We start from the raw sequence: 27,477 nt of genomic DNA on the forward strand, positions 1-27,477 counted from the left end.
AAGTTTCAAGGGAAGTGATTTTTCATCATTTTCCTCCAGTGAAATATCTTACACTAAGTCTTCAAGTTCTATTTTTCAGTTGAGAGAGGAGTCATATGTTTGTTTACGCATTTAGCATATTCTTTTGAATACTAGGCTCCGTTCTTTGAGATGTGAACCAAGGTTTGAAGATCCCTACTTTGATGGAGCTTAGCTTGGTTGGAGCAAGTAAACAAGCAATTAAGAAGACAATTTGTAATTCTAGTGAATAAAAAGAAGTTTATGATAAAGAGACCGTGTGGCTACTTTAGAATTAGCCTCTCTATCCAGGTAACAGCCTGGGAAGATTTAGTCCTAACTATGTTGGATTTGAAGATAAAAGAAACCAAAGTTGCTGAAGTGTAGAGAACCAGCAGCCGGATTATTAAATACAATAGTGTCCCCTTATTTGTGGTTTCACTTTTTGTGGTTTCAGTTACTGTGGTCAGCTGGAGCCTGGAAGCAGCTAGTCCTCCGTCTGACATATCATCAGAAGTCAATAATAGACTAACGTTACTCACAGTGCCTATGTCATTGATCTCACCTCATCTCATTACCTAGGCATTTTGTCATCTCACATCATCACAAGAAGGGTGAGTACAGTACAATAAGATATGTTGAGAGAGACCACATTCACATAACTTTTATTATAGTATATGGTTATAATTGTCCTACTTTATTATTAGTTATTGCTATTAATCTCTTCCTGTAACTAATTTTTAAATTAAACTTTATCATAGGTATGGCTATGAAGGAAAAAAACAATAGGTATAGGGTTCAGTACTATCTGTAGTTTCAGGCATCCTTTGGGGGTCTTGGAATATATCCCTCCTGGATAAGGAGGGTCTACTGTAATGTCAAAGAGAGAGAAAAAGGCCATGGAGAGAAAAAGCCCTTTGTACACCAGGTAAAAGAATTTGGATTTTTTTAAACAAGTATAATAGGAACCCATTGGAAGGTTTTAAAGAAAGATGAAACAAGATCTGATTTACATTTTAAAAAGCCGTTGTACTAGGATGTGAAATGAAGATTTGGACAGGATATAGTTGAGATAGGATTAGGAACATAGGTCAGGAATTCTGGTTTTTCTTTGTTAAGTTTGAAATATTTATTTAATGTGGACATAGAAATGTGAGGTAAGAGAAAGGTGAGTGTAGGGTTAAGGCAGGGATTTTTGAGCCATTGGTATTTAGCTGGTCTTTAAAGTCATGGAGTGCATGAGATTAGCTAGAAATACTACTTTGTGAGAGTATTTACGGGACTTGAAATTGAAACTTGCAGCACCTCAACATCTAGAGATTCCGTAGAGGAGAGAGGATCATAGAGGAGACAGTGCTGTAAGTGTGGTGAGAGGACAGAAGCATAGGGAATCTATAAGATTAGAAAGGTGTGATGGGATTTGGTTTCATGGAAGTCATTGGTGACTTGACATAAATAATAGTAATGAGGTGGTGGGGACAAAACCTGACTAGGGTGATTTACCTATGAAAACAGTGAAAAGAAGTGTCAAAAGATAATATATGTGTCTCCTAATATGTATAGTAGGTGATAACGGTAATGGAATGAAAACATTACTGTTTAATGGGTGTTAACTTTATGTATGGCATTTTATAAGCATTTTTTAGGTATTATTTCAGAATATGCTTGTAACTTTGAAATCTTTTCATTAATTTTATTTTAAAAGTAAAGACATTGAGATCTAGAAAATTTATGTGAGTTGCTAAGGTCACATTGCTTTATCACAAGCAGATTTGGTGCATCAGTCTTAACCTAAAGAATTAATGGAGTGATATAATTATTGTGTATATTTATTTTCTATAAGTTTTTGCTCTTTAATTAAGGTAACAGCTCACATATGTTAAACTCCATTTTTGGAGTTTGTTAGCATAATTGGATCACAAGAAAGTGATAATCACCTCAGCACTATAAAGAATTGATGGCTGCACAATGTGGTATTTTTTTTTAATTCTAAAATCCAAACTTGTAGAACTTAAAATATCTCTAAAATGTATTTATGTCAAAAGTCCCAGATATAATGAATGCATTTCTGACTGAGGAAAAAAATTTTAATTCATTTCTTATTAATTTTTTTAATGTCATTGTAAAATAGGTAGAATAATCCATATTTGACCAATATGTTAAGATTGACATGGGTAATTTTAGATGATTAGACTACAAATGTGAAAATGTGCAGTGATAATTTAATAATTTATGTTGTCAAATTAATAGAAAATAATTAGCTACCCACTTGGCATTATACTAAATTAATTTCCAAAAGATTGAAGATTTATATATGAAAGCATAAACACATCAGGAAATATAGAGTCTTTAAAAAATAATGTTGGATTAGGAATGGCCTTATTTATTTATTTGACAGAGAGATCACAAGTAGGCAGAGAGGCAGGCAGAGAGAGATGGGGAAGCAGACTCCCCACTGAGCAGAGAACCTGAAGTGAGGCTTGATCCCAGGACCCTGGGATCATGACCTGAGCCTAAGGCAGAGGCTTTAAACCACTGAGCTACCCACGTACCCTAGGAGTGGCCTTTTTAGTATGACAGGAAATAAGAAAAGGAAGCACTGGCAGGTTTGACTGCTCAAAAAAAAAAAAAAAAATAACACTATACAAAAGTTGAAAGAGAAGGGAAAAACTAGAGAAAATATATAGAGAGTATACAAAAGAAAAATGGGTAGTATCCATATAAATAGGTTCTATAAATAAATAAAAGATGACCAGCTTAATAAAAGCAGGCAAAAATATGAAAATATAATATAATTCACAGAAGACACCATGTCCAATGAACAAATAAAAAAGATGTTCAGTCACAGCAGTGATTCAAGAGATGCAGATTGAAACAGTGTTGAAGTGGTCTCCAACATAACAAAAGAAAGCAAAGAAAACTGCTAATGATAATAAAGGGTATGGGGAAATAAACACTTTCAAACACAGTGCGTGTGAGTGATAAACATTTGTTTTGGGGGAGTTTTCAAGAAAATCCCCAATTAATGCCACTTGTTTACATTTTTTTTTTCTTACACTATCAATACCAATTATAAGTGAAGCTGTCAACAAACTGTCAACAAACCCCCTTTTTCCTAAGGTAGAGATTCTCACCAGGCTGCACAAGAGAAACACCTGGGTAAAATAGCCCCAACTAATCAGATGAGAATTTCTGGGAGGGGGCCACAGGCACTGCTAATATTTAGAATCTTCCCTGTAGCATCTAATATGCATTAGGTTGAGATCTGTTATAAGCATCTTCACCTTTCCTATTAGGGAGAGTAAATAACAAACCTAAAGCTAATTTTCAAGTCTCTGTTGTGCAAGAAAATTGCTGACCCACCCTACTTAAGGCAGAGGAAAGAATTTATCTCTTAGCTGAGCTGGTCTACAGAGTTTTATTTGTATCCCCTAAAGATTTCTCTTATCCCTGAAAGGGAATAAGCCTGGGGATGTCAGCTAGATTTCATCAGCAGCATGTGTTCCTGTCTACAGAAAACAATAGTGAATCAGAGAGTCTCTTCTCCCTTTTCCTTGTTTACCTTCTAATGTCTCTGGAGCTCCAGAACCTTCAGAGGAGCAGACTCCCACCTTCAGGCAGAAATCTGAAATCAGATTAGGTCACACTCGAATCCTTTAGGTACATAATGCTTAGTTAGAACTAAAATACAGATGAAGACATTTGATTTAGCTTGTTCTCTTGTGACTTAACATTTCCTTTTCATGGAATTAATGAGAATCATAGTAAAATCCATTCAAGAGAGGGAGGCTGACCAAGAAGTCCAGGCTAGAAAAGTGAGTGATTAGAGGCCACATGGAGAGACCACATGGAGAAGACATCTTTGATAAGCTCCCAGCAGACTGCAGCTGCAGATGAGTGCGACTAGTCAGCAGTCTTGAAAGAAACAAAAACAAAAACAGTTCCAAGCAGAAAAAAAAGAAAATGTAAATGGGGATGTTCTAAGAACAGAAGAAAGGATTATGCGGCTGTTGTGCAGTGAGAGATGGGGAGAGGAAGTCAAGTAGTCTGTTGAGCATCTTGTTAGCCATATTAAAAATTTTAAAATTTTGTTTCAAAATTGAAATATGTTAGGTACACTATGGACTCATTTAAATATATATAAGTATATGAATACATTTCATTGAATATGTAATAAGCTCTTCATAATAGTTATCTCTGAAGATGACTCTCAATGGGAATTTTTACTTTTTTTTTTTTTTTAAGATTTTACTTATTTATTTGACAGAAATCACAAGTAGATGGAGAGGCAGGCAGAGAGAGAGAGAGAGAGAGAGAGAGGGAAGCAGGCTCCCTGCTGAGCAGAGAGCCCGATGCGGGCCTCGATCCCAGGACCCTGAGATCATGACCTGAGCCGAAGGCAGCGGCTTAACCCACTGAGCCACCCAGGCGCCCGGGAATTTTTACTTTTGAAAGTGTATTTTTATAATGTTTTAATTTTATATAAGTATTTAACAGACTCTTTCTTCCAAAATTTCTCCCATTCTCTCTTTCTATGTAATTAGATGCGGTCATGAACATGTTTAGACTATATATCTCTAACTCCCTTGTGGTTAAATGTGGTTAAAGTGAATGGAAATATTAAGTAGCATTCTTGTCTCAGGCTTTTATAGTAGTGGGTTGGTATCTTCCATGATTTCCTTCCTCTTGTTTTAGCTGCCTGCAGAGACAGATGAGAATGATAGAGCCATAAAATGGAAGGGCACTTAGTCCTGAATAAATTTTATGGGAGAGAAACACACTAATATATGAACAAGAAAATCTTGAGTGTGTTAAGCCCCCTGAATTTGGGAATTTGTTACCACAGCTTAGTCTAAGCTAGCTAAATACAATGAAGTACATGCATTGCTTTCATTATGGGATTATATTTAATATAATAATTGCAGTTGCACCTGAGGTTAAACGTAAAGTCTTTATGAAGCTTTGCTGCAAATAGGCCAAGGAATTCATTAGAGCACTAGACCAAGTGAGTATGTAAGGGTTTTGTGAAACAGTATTTAATAATTCCAGTGATTGATCTTATAGTTTTTGGGAGATACTCAAGGATCCTCAGTGCTCCTACCCTATTGCCTTATATGTCAAGCAGCTTCTACTAGTATGTAGCATGGACTAGGAAGTATCATTAGATAATACATTTTGAAATCACATTTAACTCAGTATATTATGAAAATGTGATAAGATATAAATTTTTTACCTTGTCAATTTTCTGAGACCATAATTAGATCATTAAACCAAGAAAAAGTTTCTTGCTATAAAAAGTAACTTGTACTCCAGTGACCAGCATATTAAATTGCATCCATATGAAACTTACACTATCTATTTACATTTTATTAGTATTTGTGTCATGTCTGCACAGAACTTGAGGACATAATTCTAAGTCTGCGTGTCCATTTAGATAACAAATCTAGAGGTCATGCAAAAATAGTTCAAAGATAATTTCAGAGGTCATACAAAACTCTTAGTTCTCTCTCCTTTAATTTATATTCTTTCTGCCAAGGACATCCAATAAAAAAATCTCTTCTATTATCTTTTTCATTGTTTTTGGCAAAGTACAACAAACTGGATTCAAAGGATAAAATATATATATTATATATATATATATATATATATTCCCTATTCCCAGCCTAATATTCTTGAAAATGACACCTAACCTAGGTCTGTTCTCCGCTAAAAACAAATAAGACATTTAAGGGAAATTTGCTGTGCTGTTACTTCTAAAACAGAAAAATTTGATTTAAAAACCTCAACAATTTAGTAAATTGTTATATATCTAAGAAAACATAAACAGCAGTAGAAATGCACAATTTGAACACTCTGGTAACCTAGAAAAATCTTGTGTTAAGGTAAAATTAAACAATGGAATAAAAATTATATTTGCGGAGCTGTGACTGAAACTATATAACTAAATAATTTTATAAGAAAAAGAAACATGGGGGCGCCTGGGTGGCTCAGTGGGTTGAAGTCTCTGCCTTCAGCTCGGGTCATGGTTCCAGGGTCCTGGGATCAAGCCCCACATTGGGCTCTCTGCTCAGCGGGGAGCCTGCTTCCTCCTCTCTCTCTCTGCCGATCTCCCCTGCCTACTTGTAATCTCTGTCTGTCAAATAAATAAAAATCTTAAAAAAAAAAAACCTCCCCAAATGTATTAAAAAAAAAAGAGAGAAGAAAAGAAAAAGAAACATAATTTAGAGACTTGATTGGCAAATAATGGCAAATTGATGGCAAAATTATGGGTTGATATTTTCCTCTTTTACTTAATATTTTATTAATGGTGCTATAATGTTTTTTATGCATCTGGTAATTCATCTATTCTTTATTTAATCATAAATAGTTATCAAGTACCTACTTTATCCTAGAAAAGACAAACACACTGCCTTAATAGAACTTAGATTCTACTGAGGGAGAGACGCAATAAATGAATATGGGATATAATTTGCTGTGTCTCTTAGATCCTCCAGGAAGTAGGCAGTGAAATAGACATAGGAGTGAAAATGTTTACAGGAGACTAAGACCAGTGAAGGGAAAAAGGAGGAAGAGGTCAGCAATTCTGTGCCTGACAGTATCTCTAACAGTCTACTGAGGCATTCCAGAGCAAGGAATTCTATTAGAAATGCCTAGATCCTTGTATGGACACATTGCTCAGCCACTGGCTGAAGTCCCCTGGAGAAGAGTGTCTCACCTGTACTTGGAGATGAGTCAGGTCCTGATAGAATGAATACCTGGGGGCTCTCAGTTAACCCCACTAGTCACTTTTGGGTAATAGAAGAGATGTCTGAAAAGAGCATCTCTTTGTCCACAGTTTTTGTAGATGAAAATACGGTAAGAATAGAAAGTGATGTGGAAAGTTTATTTTACATAGGACAGTGAGGAAGGCCACTGATAAGATTATAATTGAGTAGAGACTTGGAAGTTAGTCTTCAATCCATTAGATGATCTAGGATAAGGATATTTCAGGAGATAGGATAGCAAGTGAGAACATCCTGACAAGCCAGTATGGCTGAAATGAGGAGAGTTAACAGAAAAAGGTAAGAGATGAGATTGGGAAGATAGGTTGGGAGCGTAAGTAGGAACTTAAACGCTACGCTCAAGATATTTTCTGAGTGTCATGGAAGGCTCTGAACAGGAGCGCATGGTGAGCTGATTTACATTTTTATAAAAGTCACATTGGAAAATTGTAATTTGCACTAGGATGTCAGTGGTGGTGTGGTGAGAGGAGGAAGGATTCAGATATACTTCCAAACTCTGACTTTTTAGTGAGTTCAGTGTGGGAGATGAGGATGAGAGACATCAGGGATGACTTCTGGGCTTGTGGACTGAGGAAATGTGTGAATGGAGGGGAAGAAGAGGGGAAAAAACAGGTCCTAGTGGGGAGATAGAGTTGTTTTAGATACATTAAACTATGTATTAGATTCCTAGTTGACATGTAAACGGTTAGTTTAGGAAAAGCAACAGAAAGCTCAGAGGAGAAGTAGAGATAAACTTTGGGAATCCTTAGAGTATAGATGCAGTTTATAGGAATGAGATTGGAAGAGATCACCTGCAAAGTGAGTGTAAATAGAGACCTGTACCCTTGAATAAGCCCCAATGCATTCCACAATTCAGAAAGCGAGATAAAGAGGACAGGGTAGGAAAGGGGACAAGAGAAGGAGCAGACTGGGAGGAAGAACACCAGAAATGGAGAATCTTGGAAAGACAAATATTTGGGGGAAAAAAAGAATGGGGTTGGGGAGGGTGGCAATGATTAACGATGTCAGTTGTGGCTGAGAAGTCAAGTAAGATTAGGACTGGGTGTTGACTTTTGGAAATGGTGGAGTGGAGATCACTGTTGACCTGACAAAAGCAGTTTCACAGTGAAATAGTGAAAAGCCTTGTTTGAAAGCAAGGTTAAGGAAAGGGCACTGAAGCTTGAGAAAAAAGAAACAATGCAAAGGTGAGTGTATGTGTTTACATTTTATCCCTGACTTGAGTTCACCAAGCCAGTCAAATTCTTTGTTATAGTTTTAGAAGCTGGGTAGTACTAAACTCTTTCAAAGTAGTATGCTTTGATAAAAAAGAGATGGATGAATTTTGCTAATGCAAAAGTTTCTACCTTGGATGCTGTTAACCTTAAAAATAAAATGGACAGTTATTTTACCAGCCAAAAAAAAAAAAAAAAAAAGGTTTATTCAGGAATAGCAGAGAATTGCAACTGGGGACAAGCACACTATAGCAAAACTCCAGGCTGGTCCATTGAACAAAGGAGAGGAACACCCTTTTATAGAGGGGAGCAGAAGTAGGGAAGATTGTCAAAAACAAAAACCACTGGAATAAACTAGAATTATAGTCGCTTCTCACTGGCTGAGTTGTGACAGTCTCTTATTGGCTGGGTTATTTCGTGGTCAGGTGGGGAGAGGTAAGCCTTTTTACTTCCTGGATATTAAAATCGTATGCCCTCATAGGCTCTTTCTCTTTCTCCTGTTTTTGCTGTTGATGAGGAATGCTAGGATGTGAGCGCTTCCCCTGCCAAACTTCTCGGCTTCATTTTAGTGAAGTTTCGCTTTATTTTTCACAATGCCAGGGGCTAAATATATCGATATAAATGATATGAAATTTTTTGTTTGGAGCAGCATCCAATTTACATTTCTGCATCTGTAATTAAACCAGCAGAGGAAAAATTAATTGGTAGTTAAGTTACAGTAATTGCCCTCGGCTCATACATACTATTATTATTAGATTGTTTCCACATACCTCCTTTAATACTGAGAAGGATCCTCTGAAAGTCCTTTATAGATGAGAAAATAGAGGCTCTGAGCTTTAGGTAATTTGCTCAAAATCACATAGTTTCAGACATGGAATCTCAAGTCCGACTTTAGGCTCTTGCTCACTCTGGCATACAGTGTATCTTCTTGATTTAAAATGACCAAAGGGGGGAAAAATGACCAAAGGGCTTAAAAGGGACAATCATTTATGCCCACTCCAGCCAAAACTTTTAAGTACTTCAGAATGAATTACAACTCAGTAATTAGAGACCTAGAATTACACATCTAAATTAAAGTCAAAATTTTTTTGGTTTTCCTACATAGAGAGTGATTGGTTGAATGATTATGATAGTTGACCTAATTAGTAGAAATGAATATCATATTAAAAATCTTTTGGGGATTTCTATGTTTTGTATAAATTCTTAGCATAGAAATGTTTTGACATTTCTTTTTTACAGCAATTCAGTTGTATACTGCTAACATCTTTAAAACCAGTATAAATGCATATACACCATTATGAAATTTTAAAAAATTCTTGATCTTGAGGGTAATAGGCAAGGAAGAACAGATTTTAAATTGGCACTTGAAATATTGACAGTGAAGGAATAGATCAGTGTATTTGTGTTGATAGATAAACAGTGCAAAGGCGTTTACTTATGGTTGTAAAATAGTGATTTGAAGCTATAATGTAGCACTAATTATGAATATAATGTTATACTGATTATGCATCCAGAGCTATGGTAACTATTACCTAGGTAACCACAAAAATATATAATCTTGAGCTGAATTTATTAAATGAAAAGTTTTGTTTTGGATTCCTGCTATTGCAATATATAAAATGATAAGATGAATTAAGTGATTTGGAACTGTGTGAAACAGATTTTAAATTACATTTTACATGGTTAGAAAAGATAATTACAAAATTTGTTTCAATTACATATCCCAAACAACATGTGGTGATGATTTACATTTTATTATATATTTTCCCCTAAAGAATTGAATATGCTCTATATTGTTATTAGGGAATTCTGAGAATTTTTGTATGAGTTAGCTATTAGAGATTTTTATATTATACCCTCTTTTATTCAATGAGAAAAGAAGCACTGACAGAATTTTTTAAAAATCGAAGTTAGTTAGATACACATCTTTAATTCTCATTTTTATTTCTGTTTAGTTATTTTTTAAGATGTTATTTATTTGAGAGGAATGAATGGGAGAATGTAAGGGAAGGGGAGAGGCAAAGGCAGAGGGAGAAGCAGGCTCCTGCTGAGCGGGGTGCTCGATGAGGAGCTCCATCCTAGGACCCTGGGATCATGACCTGAGCCAAAGGCAGATGCTTAACTGACTGAGCCACCCAGGTACCCCTCTTTTTATTTTGTCATCTTGATATTGAGACAGACCCCACTCTTCACCTCTAAGATGCCCCTCTCACCCCACAATCCCTGTCCCCCCCAATCCCTCATTTAAGTCTGTTTCCAAATTAGATGTGGTCATGTGACTAAATTTTCTATAAACCCATATGAATAGAAGTGATGTATGCCACTTCTCGAATTAGAGCTGGGTATGTGCCACTATGCTGTCTCCTGCTTGTTAGTCAAATGCAATCTTAATATGGTAGTGACCAGACTTTAATTATACTATAAAGACAGACGTTGTGGGATGGTGGAAGAACATGAAGGAAGGAACCTGGGTTTTTGAATGACTGCATGGAGCAGGGTAACCTTTTGATCTAGACTGCTCATTTCAGACTATCAGGTAGGAGAGAAGTAAGTGTTTGTCTTCTTTAAGTTACTCAATTATTATTAATTTTCTTTATTACAGCAGCCTGGCCTAAGTAATATACACTGATTTGACTAGATTCATTGAATGGAGGAATAAATCCAGATGCTTACTCGAATTCATGAGTTCAAGTTAGCTCATTGCACACATTTTTCCCCTTAATGACATCAGTCTTGGTGCTACACTCTCACACTCCTCCCCAGTTCTCTCATACTTCAGACAATATGTGGCTCTGCTTCTAATTAATGCTTGCTGTATTTACCTGTGCTTTTTCTTATATTATATTGCTATTACCATAAGTAGGGTTGGGTTGGTGTCTTGCTACACTTATATACATTGCAATTTTGTAAGAGACATTTAACTCAACTTGGTCAGTTTCTTTATGTGTTGTTGGTTATGCTTACTCTTGTGATTAAAAAAATCCAGAGTATCCCATGGTCTCTTTCCTCTCTTTGTTTTATTTTTTCTATCTCTGATGACTTACATAGATTCTGTTGAAAATGTAAAATTATTGATTGATGCTTTTAAAAATGCAATATATACCATGTATATTTTTCTAAATATATATTTCATACTGGATATTACTTTATACTAGATATTACTTATATGTATTTTTATATACAATATATTTATTTATTTATTTATTTATTTATTTTTTAAAGATTTTATTTATTTATTTGACAGAGAGAAATCACAAGTAGGCAGAGAGGCAGACAGAGAGAGAGAGAGGAGGAAGCAGGCTCCCTGCTGAGCAGAGAGCCCGATGCGGGACTCGATCCCAGGACCCTGAGATCATGACCTGAGCCGAAGGCAGCGGCTTAACCACTGAGCCACCCAGGCGCCCTATATACAATATATTTAATGCATATTTTCTGTACAGTATTTATTATTTGTATCTTTTCCCATACAATGTATTCCTCTTTTTAATTTATTTTCTGGCCAACACTTCCTGATTTTACAAAGGAGTACGCTGAGAGATAGAAGGGATAACTAGCTTAGGCTATTACACATAGCTGCTAGATAGAGGAGCCAGTTCTCAAAGATGGCCACTCTGACCCCAAGTTCACTTTTGTTTTCTAAATAATAATGGAGTGAGGTTACAGGATGTATAGTGGGAATAGAAGCAGAGTCCAGAGCTTGAGGGAAGAAGGGACATAGAATAGGAAAGAAAGTAAGGCATAAAGAGAGATTTGCAGGCAGTGGGGAAGCTGGCCTTGTTTTAGGTGACCTAGCATTGACACCACCACCTGGTTGAGAGGCTTCCTGGGAAGTAACTGTTCTCAGATATCCCAATATTGGAAGAACACTTTTGTTATCAGAACTGGTTAAGCATTCTCAGTGATCTGTAGAGAGTAACCTTTTATGTCCGGAGTGGGCAGAAGAGGCTTGGTCTTTTCTGGGAGTCTTAGTTATGTGGCTGTGGGGAGTTGGAGATCTTGTTCCAACCCAGGTTCTGTTGACACTAGCAAGAATCTCTTTATTGGGTCTTGCTAATTTCCAAACTGAAACCAAAACAGAAGGCATCTTTTCCTTACGACTGGTCATGGTTTGGCTCTTGTTTCCAGCTTAGTTACAGATTTATTTATGGCTTTATCATCTTCCTGGTCCCCTTTGACTAATGTCCCTATATTCTTCCTATGTGGACTTTAGCACATACTAATTAGAAGGTATGAAGTTATAAATGTATACTTTTATATACAGTAGTATTTAAGATGGTACACTGAAGCCAGAAAGAAAAATCTGTATGAGAATCTTTAAAAAAATCAACAGTTAAAAAAATCTAAGAGATGTTAACTATTTTAAGTAATGGAAAAACTTATTTCATGTTCTCATTGATATCTTCATGTACAGATTTTAAGAAATTACAACTGAAATTTTGGGGATTATTCAGCCCCTTAATAATGGCTAACACTGTATCAGCATTAGTTTGCTAGGGCTGATATAACAAAATACCACCAAGTGAGTGGCTTAAACAACAGAAATTTATTTTCTCAAGTTCTGATGGCTAGAAGTCCAAGATCAGGGTGTCAGTGTGTTTGGTCTTCTGAAGCCTCTCTCATTGGCCTCGGGTAGCCACCTTCTCACTCTAACCTCACATTATCTTTTCTCTGAGCACATGCATCCATGATGTTTTTTCTGTGTGTCCAAATTTCTTCTTCTTATATGGACCCTGTTCAGATTAGACCAGGTTTTTGAATGATGGTGTGGAGCAGAGAAACCTTTTGACCTAGGCTGCTCACTTCAGAATGTTGGATAAGAGAGAAATACAGAGTCCCGTGTTAGCATAATTAACTTAACTGCCTCTTTAATGGTCTGTCTTTCATACAGTCACATTCTGAGGTATTGGGAGTTAAGGCTTCAACATCAGAATTTGGGAGAGATGCCGAGTTCAGCCTATAATAGTAACTAACACTTAATAAATGGTAATGAGGGATCTGCATTGTTCTAAACCTTCTTATGTACCAAGTGGTTTAATCTGTGCAACAACCTGTGAGCTAGCTACTATGAAACATTTTATTTTCCAGATGTGAAAACTGAGTTACAGAGAGGTGAAATGACTTTCTCAAAGTCACAAAGGCAGTAAATGGCAGATTTGGGAATCCATGGAAGTGGCCTGATCTCAGAGCTGCTCTCTCAGACACCATACTGCTAAATGTTACTTTATACCAAATTAAGGGTGAACATTTTAAGATCAGATTCTCAGGTCAGAACATGACTTCGTGTTTTGGCTCTACTAGTCTATGCTTTTCAGAAAACCATCTGAGTTCTTCCAGTCATCTATAGTCTCCTGTCTGTGAGGAATAGCTGACAAGATGATATAAAGCTCTTTGACAAATAAGAAGGACTATATAAATGTCAACTGTTGTAGTAATTCCATCAATATAGGTGTGTTTGCCACTTATATTTATGGGCAGCCTCGCTACTGAACTGACACAAGATTGTGTTGATTTCCAGAGAAAACAGGTCTATGACAATGGAAACAAAAGAGCATATAGTATGTGGCAATAAACCTTTTGACTCCACTAGTAAATCCAACATGGTACCAGAGATCTCAAGCCCAGTCTGTTGTGTGCATTTTGACTTCACAATTAAGTGCAAGACTTATTATTCCCCCAAACAAACAGAAATGAGAAAGAAAAAACGCAGCTCTTGACCATGGGGAAATGTCTGACATAGCTCCAGATTTCAGGGTTATTCGAAACTGGCCTGGTACTTACACCTAGTGGTTGTCTCGTTGGGCATAAACAATCTCATCAAACACCAAGACAAGATGAGGCCATTCTGGGACCATGAGACCCTGTCATGAATTTTTAGGCACACAGGAAACAAGGTCACTGTGCCATCCCCAAATAGCAAACATCGCCCTCTCTGGCTGACATGAGAAACTGCTGCTTCATCATCCGTGACAGCGCTAGGCCTCACTCAGGCCTGGCATCTATACTGAAAGGATTCACTGTGATATCCAACCACAAAATTGTTCCTGTTTTCTTATAGCATCTAGAGTGAATGCTTGCTGCTTAGACTCTCCTCAGGAGCACCCAACCAAAGCCAAACTCCTCTCATAGATTCTTGCTAACACCCTCTTCCTAAAATGGCCCACAGTTCCAACATATCCTTTCCCTTGCTTCAGTGAGTAATGAACCTAACTGGTTCAACTACAGGTGTGTGCCTGGTGGTCTTTAGCTGAAGGGCATTGATAAAGGCAGTGCAGTTGCCCAAGTTAATGTTAGAGAAACAATCCCATTTAGGTTATTATTTCCCCAGTATGAAAGACTTAAAATCATCTTTTTAGCACATCAAGCTTTGGGGGTTTTCAGGAGAAAGGCCATTGGAAGTTGCCACTATTTCAGTAGGAGAGAAAAACCTCTATTTGAATATCTCTGTTTTGTGCTTTTGCCTTTGTAGCTCACATAGGCTGTGTTTACATATATTTCTAGTGTATTTTTCCTTCTTGCTTGCATTTTTGCAAAAGTGTGAGGTTCTGAATACCATGTATTCCATCTTGTTACAATGACTGTCACACATGATTTAGTACAAACTATCCTTCTATATATTCTTACGCTCTTCCTACCCAAAATAGAAGAAGAAAAAAAAGGTTATAGCGGTGTGTGCTGCCTGCCCAATTTAGTTGCTAACTGTCCACCCACTGTTCTTTTGTCTGTGCCATATGCCTATGCTGCGGTTTGAGTGATCAAATTAAATGATAGGCCTAATTAACTGAAAGAACTTTGTAAGCTTCTCACTGGAAAAACTGCTTCTTCTGGCTCCTTTTTCCCCCCTCTCACAGAAAAACTGCTTTATACTTTCAGCTCATTACCGTCTGATAATTTATACAGTATTTGCCTACACATACATGTACACATTCAACTAATTTTATTCTAACACCTTAATTCATGTGCCTGTGTTCTGGTTCTTGAAATTTCTCTTTCTCTCATTATGGTTGCATAGCAACCTCAGCAAGTTGTGAACAGCAAAATGACTTGTTATTGGGTGCTAGGAGAGAGTCGTCAAGTACCGTTGAGCTAGGGGTTCCACATGTGAATAGTCTTGTCTTATACTTTGGTGGAAGTATATTTAAAGAGGGGAAAATTGGAATCTGTGATCAATCTAGGAAAAATAGAGTTATTTACGTCAAAGAGAAGTGTTTATATAGGTTGATAAATCAACTGACATGATGGATTCAAAGATTTCTGTCCTTTATTGAGATGTGAGTTTTTACGTATTCATTTGTATTTCATTCATTCAAAGTATAGTTGATTATGCAATATTATATTAGTGACTTGAATTTCATATAGTGTGAGTATAGAGGTTTATTTTTAAGCCTCTGTTTTGGATTCATTTGCTAATGTATTGAGGCAACAATCAATCCTACTACATGTGATGCCAGGGTACTGAAGGTAAAGATGTATCAGACATGAACATTAGTGCCAAAACATTTTATAAAATAGATTAAATTCCGTTTTTCACAGGAGTTTATAATCTATCCTCGATTTAGATTTAGGCTTTGAGTCTGACTAAAGGTACAGAGGTCAGAAAGCTCAGTGCCTAAGGACCCTACTCTCATTACAAGGGCAGTTTATTCTTTCAGAATAAAATCTGTGGTTTTGCTGTGGAAGGTCCAGCCTAGAGGAACCCAGATTGAAAAAAATGGATAGATTTTTTTCTTATTCAAGGAGGTTGCTTTTGTAGAATATGTAGTATAGACAGCCCAATTTTGTCTGCCTAGTGTACTTCATTAAAATAGATGCACACAGAGAAAACCCCTACTCCTGATTGCAGCTCACAAGGGAGTATTTTTGGTACTGTGCTTTTCATTTGACTGCATTATACTATACCTTCTCTAGCATCTTATTCCTCTAAAATTTTTTGAAGTACTTGTTTTCTGTCTGAGCTGCTTATTATTGTCTAAGTAGCTTCAATTTGCTAAAAGGTAGTGGCGGCCACAATAACTATTTTTATCCATTCCGAATTTAGATCCTATCCATTTAAATTGCGGTTCAGAAAATTGTGTTGGTGCTAATGAACTACTCTTGGTGTTCTGAGACTGTACTGTTGATGAGACCTATGTTTTACATTTTGTACTCTAAAAAATTTAAGAACAAATACTTCTCTTGACTCTGGATCTGATGTCTGTGATAAACTCATGATGGTTAGTTTTATGTGTTAACATGCCTGGGCTACAGTAGCCCAGACAGCTGTTTAAACATTATTTCTAGGTATGTCTAGGAGGGTGTTTCTAGGAGATTAGTGTTTGAATTGGTGAACTGAATAAAGCAGATTTCCCTTCCCAGTGTGGGTGAGCATCATCCAATCCACTGAAGACCTGAATTGAGTTAAAAGACAGAGGAAGGATGAATTCATTCTCTGCCTAACTGCTGAGCTGGACCATCAATCATCTCTTGCCCTTGATGCTTCTGGTTCTTAGGCCTTGGACCTGGAATCCATAGTCTACTCTCTGGTTCTCAGCCTTTAAACTACAATGCTGGCCTTCCTGCATCTCCAGTGTACATGGAGCAGATTGTGGCACTTCTCAGCCTCCACTGGTTCTGTTCTTCTGGAGGACCCTGACAAATATAAAACTCTAGGATCAAAACCATATAGAATCAATCATCTAATGGAAGGAAAGCATAACAAATGTTATTGAGCACCTACTATATGTCTGTATTCATACACTTTCGCACTTAATGCATATAGCAGTAAGGTGGGTATTACTGTAGGACTGCTAACTGAGGGGATAATCACATCCCAGAGAAATTAAGAAAATTGACTTTGGTCACATAGCCAAGAAGTAGCAGAAGCAGGAATTCAAACCTGTTTGGCTGACTCCTAAACTTACTCTTCCCACCCTGTACTGAAGTTCAGGGAACTAGCATTTATTGACTGTCTACTGCTTGTCAGACATTGGATGGAAGAAATATATATATAATGTTTAGTATATACTCTCAGGTGCTCTGGATGCAGTGAACAATTCTAAGCCATGACTTCTGAACTCAAAGACCCTGTAATATATTTAAGGAGATTAATCAAATGAGGCAACATTAAAGTGCCAGAGAATTGGAGATAATTACTGTAGGAGTAGAGGGGAAGGACTTCACTAATCCTCTCAGGTCAGCTAGCAGCTGGATATCCAGGAAGCATATGTTCATTTTCTACTTTTCATCTAAAATATCAATAGAGAGTTTGCTGCTTTTGTCATAAAGTAGAGCTGTTTTCTTTCAACTATAGTTTTATGATCTTTTGAATCTTGAGTGACTGTGGTATACATAGGTATATCAGCTTTATCACATGCTAGATGTGTGATTCTGGACAAATTACTTACCTCTCTTTGTGTCCAAGTTTCTCCATTTGTAGAATGTGCATAATAATAGCACCTAGTTTATAAGTTTTTTATGACAATTAGAATGATATAAAGTTATGTTGCAGTACACGTTCAGCTTATAATTATAATGCCTTCCTGGTGAATCTTTTTATCATTCATTCACTCTTTTTTTGCATAATAATACTTTTATATATATATGTTTTTGGTCCATAAATCCCGTTATCTTATGCCAGTTTTCTTTTGATCAGCATTTTGCTATAGTATTTGCTGTCTTTTTTCTAGCATTTTGTCTGCAATTGTTTTGGGTCCATATGTTTTAGGTATTTTAAAATTACATTTATGTTTATTGTAGTTATTGTTAATTTTTATTTCCATCATTTGATTTTGTGCTATATTTCCTATGTTTACTTCCATCTTATGTATTCTGTTAGATTGCTAAATTTATTTTGCTTTTACTCTCTCTATTCATTTCGAAATTATGTATTTCCACTGAAGGGAGATTGTCTATTTTCCTGTAAGTGTTCGTCTTAAAATTTTAACATATATATTTAACAAAGTTTAAAGAAATCAGAATTTCTGCTATCTTCTCCCAAATATAACTTACCTAGAATGTTTTTGCTTTAATAACTCCAGCATGTTTCCATGTTATTATGATCAAATATTTTTTTGTTTCACTTTGATTTTATGTCCCCTGTATTAATCATGGTTCTTGTATATGGTCATTGTTTTCTTGGTAATTTTCTCAGTACTAACAATTTACTAATCATGTTTTCAGCTTCATTTAATTTTCTGTTTTTACTCTCTAGTAATTTCTAGAATTTGTATTTCTAGAAATTGTATTTAATTATTTTCCAAATCTGCCTGTCTTTTTCTAATTTTTTAGTTCCATGTTTCTAATTCCTTATTTACATATTTAAGCATTTAAATATATTTAGTCTTTTCTATGAGATTGTTATGTTATCTGAAGTTATAGGTGTCTTACCTGGTGTTTATAGTATCTGCTGATTCTTGCTCTCAGTGGTGGTTTCCTTCTGTGCTTTCTAATTTTGGATTGCTTATCCTCAGTAGGCAGGCTGTTAATGGGATTTAAGGTGTATCCTTTAGGAGTGATTTTATATTTAGTTCTACCAAGAATCTTAAGAATTAATGAGCTTCCAGGCAACATTTTATATTAATTTCTAAGCTTTGGAGATTCGGACCCAGAAACCAGTGGAACTCAAACACCAAATTTGGCTGAGGTCAGGCCTGTGGTTACAAATTATTGGCAAAGATATGTTTTCCTCTCTATTATAGCGCCAGAGAAGAACAGTAGTATCCATCCTTACATTTTTCTCTGGTGGGAGATAGGTGCATTTTTATAGCTTACCATTTCAGGTGAAGATGCCTCCTTTGAAAAGTCTAGTTTTATGAAGGGAGGGGCAATGGCTCAAAGCAGGAAATCCCTAAGGCTCTTGGTAAAAAGTCTTTTTACCAAGACTCCACCCATGTATACCAGCAACTTGATGTTTCCAGTTCTGGATTTCAGTTCGCTCTTCACTTCTGAATTAGTCTTTGCTTTTTCTTTCTTTTTTTAATTTTCCCCCAAATTTCCTTGAAATGTTACTTCTAAACCTGTGCTGTATTTAAGAAAAATAGATTTCTTATATTTACTTAGTATGTACTTAGGAGTTCTGTAGTTTGAGGGCTTTTAGAATTTCTAGTTTACCATATTGCAAGAAACGGATCTGCACTCATGGACAAAAGAAGGTGGATTCAAAAAACAGTAGAGTTTGTTATGGCAGTGATGAGGAATGTCTTGTGTTCTTATTTTCCTTCTAAATCAGAAATCTTCGTATACCTTTGCATAAAAACTCTTCGGTGATTTTCCGTTGCTCTTGGGATAAATTCTAATTCTCTTAGCATGTCTTCCACAGATTCTCATTATCTGTCCCTTATTTGCCCATCTTGTTCTCTTCTTTTTAAATATGATTTTATTGGGGTGCCTGGGTGGCTCAGTGGATTAAAGCCTCTGCCTTTGACTTGGGTCATGATTCCGGGATCCTGGGATCGGGCCGGAGTCAGGCTCTCTGCTCAGTGGGGACCATGCTTCCTTGCCTGCCTCTCTGCCTACTTGTGGTCTCTGTCTGTCAAATAAATAAATAAAATAAATTCTAAAAAAGATTTTATTTATTTATTTGAGAGAGAGAGAGTGCGCAGGTGTGCAAGCACAAGCAGGGGGAGGGGCATAGGGGCACAGAGCCTGACATGGGGTTTATTCTGAGGACCCTGGGATCTCAACTTGAGCAGAAGGCAGACGCCTAACCGACTGAGCCACCTAGGCAGCCCAATCCAGTTCTCTCCTTCTCATGTGGCTTTTTTGTGCAGCTAGAATGAACTTCCTTAATTTCTCCAAGTTTGTCAAGGGTTTTTCACCCCCAGCCTTTTTATTATTTTGATTCCTCTGCTGGGAGCTCAGATTTTTTCCCTATCTCTTCCCTTTACCCCAACTCCTTTGATTATTGTCTAATTTTTAAGCTTCAATTTAAGCTTCACTTTTTGCAGGTAGCTTTACTTGGTACTTCCCTACCCCACCCCACTCCAGTATGCATTCTGATTACATGCTCCTCTAGTGTCCTGTACTTTGTTTTCTTTGTTGTGTCATAAAAATCAAGTTTATATGTACTTAGTAATATATCGGTCATTTTTGCCAGGATAATAGGCACCCAAATTATTCCCTCACTATTGATTCTGTATATCCTAGCATGCTTCATATTTTCAGCAGTTAGTAAATATTTATAGAGATTTTATTTTATTTTATTTTATAGAGAGAAAGAACAAGTGAGAGAGCACAAGCAGGGGGAACACCAGAGGGAAAGGGAGAAATAGGCTCCGTGCTGAGCAGGGAGCCCGGTGTGGGGCTCGATCCCAGGATACTGGGGTCATGATCTGAGCCAAAGGCAGACACTTTACTGACTGAGCCACCCAGGCACCCCAGCAGAATATTTCAAATTAAAATTGCTATGATTATAATTACTATTTTTAGTGACCATCATTTATGTTCCAGTACTGGTAGAAATTATAAGCATTGTGATATTAAAAGTAAGCTTTTGGTGTTATTTATGAGACCCTTTCAGAAATAGAAAATGATCATGTCCTGTAATCATAATTACCTACTTTGTGAGGCTGTGTATTCAGATCTGTCATTGAAATGGAGAACATTTTGACTATAAAGTTTACTTTCAAGCCATATATCAAACAATCCATTTTGTCGAGAGTCCATGATGACAAGACTGGCACAAAGGTCATTAGGGTCACTGATACATTCCCCTAGGGTTGTGCCATGTTTGTTAGCATGAAGACTGGGAAACACCTTGGCGTTTTTCAGAGTAGTCTTTCATCTAGGCATAGACATCACACCACACTTAGGACCTGTTGAGTTACCAAATGGGAAATAAGGGTAGAGAAAAGTCCAGAGAGACATTGTGGAGAGTATGGCTCCAGGTAATGCTGGACTCACCAAAGTAGATAGGCATGGGCCTTCACTGAAGAAACATATACACAAAAATGCACATATAGAAGCATACCAATAATTGAGTATGTTTAGGGATACAAATAGGAGTTAATATGATTATCAGTAAGTCAGATGCGCCATTAGGCCAGTTTGTGCTGCTATCAGGTAAGGAAGGTGAAGTTCAAGGTAGGCTTAGTGATGATGAATATCTTATTCTAAAATAGGGTGAAGGCTATTTTTAGGGATTAACAGTTCCAGCACAGTCAGATATTCTTGCTTTTAGACTAGATATCTGGCTTAGATACTTAGGTTTTAGGTTGGCTTTCTGGCTTATTTACAACCTTGGAGTTGAGATATACAAAGCACGACGATTATTATTTTTATCACCATTTAACTATGTAATTGTGCAGAGTTCTAAGCTGTGGCAGTTAGTTCCGTTTGTTATTTTGTGATATATCCCCACCCTCCTAGAAAAGACATCCCACATTAAATGTGGTTCTTGAGGTTTCATTACTCACATGGAGTGAATCTTTGTATTCTCTTAGGCTGAGCTCCTTTAAGAACTACATGAACAGGGCGAAGAGCCAACATTTAGAGTTCTTCTGGGCCTCCAAGGAAGCCGTGATCATTTAGGTCCATCAATTTCAATCTCAAGCATCTGACAAAATTTTTAAAGTGAAATTTGAATCTGGAGAATATATTATGCCATCAGGAATCACTAAAATTAGGCAGTCTTTTTCAGGAGATGTGTGCAAAGGACTGGGTGATGTCAAGGATTGACGTCTATTACCAATAGAACCAATAAGAACCAAAGATCTCTGGAATCATTGAAGGTTTTCATTGCTAAGTGCATTACTATAATACTAATTTTTTTTCAGGGATGTTTGGATTCCCTTAAGGAAACAGATATAATATTCAACTCTAGAACATTCAAGCACATCTTGCTTAGATCTTATATACAAATGATACTGTTACAAATGGCCCAGGATAAACATGCTAAAATGGTTTTCTGAGTTGGGAATACATGAGCATATTAAGTTGATTAAGTTGCCATTCAGATAATTCCTTGGCCCAGAATCCTTTGTGGTGTGTGTGTGTGTGTGTGTGTGTGTGTGTGTGTGCGTGTGCATGCATAAGCATACATGTGTGTTTTTTAAAAGATTTTATTTATTTATTTGAGAGATATCACATGTAGGCAGAGAAGCAGGCAGAGAGAGAGGAGGCAGCAGGTTCCCTGCTGAGCAGAGAGCCCGATGTGGGGCTTGGTCCAAGGACCCTGGGATCATGACCTGAGCTGAAGGCAGAGGCTTTAACCCACTGAGCTACCCAGGTACCCCATACATGTGTTTTGATAGAGTGGGAACAACTCTTGGGTAATTGTGGGTAAAATTCATAGGCCAAAAGTCCTCAATATGCAGTTTAGTGTTCCAGTGTAATTTTGTAAAACGTATTATTTGCACATAATGACCCCAAGATATAGCAGCTCATGGAAAAACAATATTGGAAGGATTCTGGTAGGGTTTTCAGAGTTTAAGGCAGAGTAAAACATTAGCTTCAGAAAGACAATGAGTGAGGACAATTCTGGGGTCCACAACTACTGAGTAGGTGGCCTGAAAGCCATCAAGATGGTTTTGTTTGAGGTGTTAAATCTGTCATCTTGGTCTTCTCTGTATTTTGGTATGTAGATGAGCTTTTTATGTATAGGGGCAGGAGAGAGGAATTTCTTGGGTTCCTTGCAATTTATTCATTAGGTATCAAAAACTCTATCCCATCTCTTGCTCCAGTTATTAAAAATCCCAGGGAAGGGCATAGATTGATCATGTATGGGTCATGTGCCTATTCCAAAGAGTTGGAGGTCAGATCTCATATGAAATAATATGTTTTTTGGGGGTACCTGGGTGGTTCAGTCAGTTAAGTGTCTGCCTTTGGCTCAGGTCATGATCTCAGGGTACTGATATCGAGCCCCACGTCAAGCTCCCAGCTCAGTGGGGAATCTGCTTCTCCCTCTCCCTCTTCTGCTCTCTCTGCTTGTGCTCTCTCCCACTCTCTCTCTCTCTCTCAAATAAATAATATCTGAAAAAAAGAAACATATTTTTTTGCCTTTATTTATTTTTTAAATTTACTTTTACTCTGCGACCTTCCCCCTTCTCGCTAGCCCAGGCTGCTAAATATGATTCATACATCATTTTTTTTTTTTTTTGGTGGTAGTGGGGGGCTTAGTTTTCTCTGGAACATGGAAAAAATAGTATGAATTTTTACTTTTAAACTTAGACAAAAAGCCATGATCCAGACATCAGACTACATTGTTGGAGAACATTTGCTAAATCAGTTTTTATAGCTACAGTACAAAGGGGAAAGAAGAGTTGGAGAAGACAGCAGTGTTGGAGAAGACAGCAGTGTAGGAGAATGAATGGCTTGGGCTACTGAGAAGGACCCTTATGCTTTGGATCTCATTCTGGGATTAGTTCCAAGCTGGGTGGTAAAAACTTGAAGCCCCCTCCACCCCACTGGATTTGAAGATGGGAGATTAGAGGGGACTTGTGATTCATCTTCCACCTGGTTGCCTGGGTAGCAGAGTGGCACACCCTTCTGATATGCACAATTTGAGAAAATAGAACAGGCATAACCATATCAGATGCCAGGCTCATTAAATTGAAGTAAGCCTTTTTACTGTAGGTGAGGCTCTCCAGAAGCAGATCTGAGGCAGAGTTTGGGATACAAGATTTTTTTTTTTTGGGGGGGGGGTTAATATCTTTGAAGGTAACGGGGAAAGAAACAGGACAGGACAGAAGTCTAGCTGTGATACAGCCTTAACCAACCTCAAGGGAAACTTTGGAACAAGAATCACCAATCAGAATTTTTTGGCTTGGCTGAAATGGCTGGTCTGTGGGTCCTGATCTTGCTCTTTCTTTGGTATGAGCCACCCAGCAATGTGTCTGAGCTCAGGCAAGACAGCGCTCTGCTGGTGAGGCAGACCAGGAGGTGGCTGGCAGCGAGAGGTGGTCTGCTAACCACACTTCTACAACTAGAGTCTAAACCATTCTTTGAAAGGAGATTTGGGGATGCATCTTTAGTCTACACATGTCCTCATGCGATATGGGAAGCAGCCATTATTTTCTTTTTGTGGCTGAGAAAGATGAAGACCTAGAGGATCTTGTGGTGATGACAGCAGTCCAGCGCAGAAAACAGCCATGGCTTATGTGGTTATTGACGCAGTGAGAAGGCAGAATCCCTCAGCAGTCCAGTCGCCAGTATAGCGAAAAGAACAAACCAGTAAACCCACCAGGATTTTGAACTTTAATAGATGAGAAAATAAAACAGATTTCTATTTCCTACCTCTACCTTCAGCCTCCTACCTCCATGTTATGTGTTGTTTAGGCCTCCTGGAATCTCTGTCACTGAAGGAAAGGGTCTGAAATAACTTTACTCACTTGAAATTGAATTTTATGTTTTTTCCATTGGTAAAATATTGATTCAAAATGGAGAAGAAAATGAGTTAATAGAGAAACAGAAAATTTAATTTGCATATGCAGGAACATGGCCTTGAAAATTCATGACCACCTCAAAGTAATTGAAATAAAACTAACTTTTGCTATTTGCTTTTTCAGGAGAATATAGATAGTTCTCAAAGTCTTTGATTAAACTGGGGCCAACTGTAGGGCTGCCTTCAAAAGTTTTATAATTTTCAGGTCTTATATCCTTATTTGACAAAAGTGAAACTTACTGTTGTGTTGTTATTTGAATCCATGCCCACCTCTTAGTCCTTTCCCTTTGTATTCTGTCATTCGGGAACGTTCTTCAGCATCATTCTCTTCCTCTGTTTTGTTTGTCCTTTGTTCAGATATCACCTCCCAAAACCTTTCATGGCTAACTTAAAGTATTTCCTTAACATGCTATAATTTTCTTGAACTGTATATCACTATCTGAGATTATATTCTGTGTTTATTCATATGGTTATTGACTATCTCCTCACAAGGAAGGAAACTATAAGAGCAGGACATTCTTTATATCCCCAGTTCCCAACACTTGGTAGAAGCTCTATGAATATTTTTTTGAATGAATGAATCAATGGTTCATAAAGATTTACCAATCTAGAAATTCATTTAAATTGCTTCTAATGAGAAATATGATACAAATTACTTTTCTTTACATATCTTACCATATAAAATACTTCTGCACCCATTTCAAATACTGCTTCTTTTTTAAAAAAATATTTTAATTATTTATTTGACAGACAGAGATCACAAGTAGGCAGAGAGGCAGGCAGAGAGAGTGGGGGAAGCAGGCTCCCCGCTGATCAGAGAGCCCGATGCGGGGCTCGATCCCAGGACCCCGAGACCATGGCCTGAGCCGAAGGCAGAGGCTTTAACCCACTGAGCCACCTAGGTGCCCCTCAAATAAAGCTTCTTAAAGGAATTTTAAAATATAAAGACAATAAAGGGGCCTAATTTTAAACTTTTCAAGCAGTATTAAATTGGAGCTTCAAATATATGTTTTTCTAGATTATTAAGTTAGAACGAAATATTATCAAATGCATTATTGGACTATTAGTGTTAATTATATATTTTATTATGATACTTCATGCCATAGCAAGATCACATTTTGTTAAATAGAGGTGAGGCACTTTTGAGTGTAGCTCAATGTGGACATCCTCAGAAAAATGGCATTGAGGTCAAAGGTAAAAGTAGACACGCACACTTTCCAGCCATGGGATTTGAAAGGAAAAAGTGCTTTTGCTTTTTCTTCCCCTTCCTCCTCCCCCTATTATTCTTCTCTTTCCCCTTCCTTCTCTTTCTCCTCTTCTTTCTTTAATCCTTTTGTGAAGTTATCCTACTAGCTGGAAGCATGGAGCTAGTTTGACCAAATAAGAGCAGTAGAAAACAACACTTCAGCACGGTGTTGCTGTTCCAACATATCAAAGCTGTGAATCTTAGAAAATAGTTTTGTATTTTTGGAACTTCTACAAATTGAGGAGAAATGACAAATGGCACCAGGGGATGTCGATATCTGACAGACTGACAACACTCATCCAGAAGGGGTGGTTGGTACTTTCGTTTACCTTAAATGTCTTCTGTTTATAAGAAGACCAGAAAAAAAAAAAGAAGAAAGAAAGAAAAAAAAGTGTTCTAGAATTGACATATTTCTTAGCTTATTGATTAATTTCCTAGTCACATAAATTATACAATTTCAGATTTTCCTTTATCAAGATTGCTGAAAAAATGATAATGGATCAATGAAATAAGATAGCTCAGAGGAATTGAAAACTGGCTAATGCTCATATTAAAAATATAATATAAGGCTTTGAATTGGTGCCTTAAGCAGACAATCATGTTTATCTCAGAAGAAAATCTTAAATGTGTTACTGTGCATGGGATAATATTATTTCTTATTTTCATGCCTTAAGACACTTCTCAGAGAAATGTGTAAATGTCATAGCAATAATATTTTATATTACTATATATATCTGGTTATTGACTGGAACTTTTACATATATTTTTTTTTTCATCACCAGTATTTCTTTTAACGAGACATGGAAGGCTGTATGACTGGGAAATGGGAAGGGGAGTCAGGTATGATCATTTACAAGCACAAAAAGAAAAACCTCTGTACATGTCTTATACCTGACAGAAGGGAAGACAAGCAGAGGAGAGGTAGGTTGGGGTCAGGCCTATTTGTAGATGATATCACAGTCCAAGCTGATAGAGAAGGTAGATCATGGTTGATTCAAGAGCTGGTCATCAGTACAGGATAGCTGCACAGCAAAAATGTTTGCAAAACTACAGAAGAAGATTGTAGAAGAGACTGCTTTTGTCCTGAGGCCAGGTATTGCTACTAAGATCCCATGGTTGTTGAGCAAGGACTCAGTTGCCTCAATGGGAGCAGACTCGGGAGATGATTACTTTCAATGGAAGCAGCTCCAGAGAAGATCTTTTATCCTAGCTTTTGAGAAGAAATAACACATACAGAAATTAAAGGCCAGACTTACTGACTATGCTAAACACATTTGAAACTTGCAGAAGATTAAGGAGAAGCTTGAAATTATATTAGAAAAACACCAGGATTCTTCCATGTGAAAATTTTTAGAGCTGAATGAGACATTCCAAGCCAACTGAGCCAAAATGGTGGAAGTTGGTTTGGGCATTAGGGAGGACAAGGAATGGGCAGAAGGAAAAAAAATGGATCAGCTAGATAAAGGAAGAAGTTTCTGATAACTCAACAGGTTCTGGTTCAAGATGGTGGCATGGGAATATCCTGAATTTATTTCCTCCCATGGACACACTCAGTCTGTAGCTAGATATGGTACAATTCCTCTTAAAAAAACTTAAAGGCTGGCTGAGTGATGACTTCACATTGGAAAAATGAGAAGAAAAGCAAGTAGGAGAGGCTGGGATACAATCTTACTCTAAGTCTCCCCTCCAGTGCTGTGACCCACAACTGAGAGAATTCAAAACCAGAGCTGCTTCCTGAAGAGAGAAGGATTCGAACCCCCCATCAAGCACTCCAACTTTTAAGACATGGACTTACATTATCATTATATTTTAGAAAAAATGCCGCTTACATTTAATAAATTTCAGAGGCAGACACCAAGAGAAGCCTGGTTGAGATGTATGAGATGT

The 27,477-nt window shown here is 37.2% G+C and overlaps 1 long non-coding RNA gene across 1 annotated transcript in view; it reads left to right on the forward strand.

Annotated features, from left to right (window-relative positions):
• Positions 1–460: 460 nt before the first annotated feature.
• Positions 461–27,477, forward strand: part of LOC309870487 — a 163,321-nt gene continuing 136,304 nt past the window's right edge. Inside the window, exon 1 of the long non-coding RNA XR_014314613.1 lies at positions 461–611. This is a non-coding gene — a long non-coding RNA (uncharacterized lncRNA). The remainder of the gene's footprint in view (positions 612–27,477) is intronic.

This window comes from Mustela nivalis (genome assembly GCF_964662115.1).
Source record: "Mustela nivalis genome assembly, chromosome: 7".
Lineage (NCBI taxonomy): Eukaryota > Metazoa > Chordata > Mammalia > Carnivora > Mustelidae > Mustela > Mustela nivalis.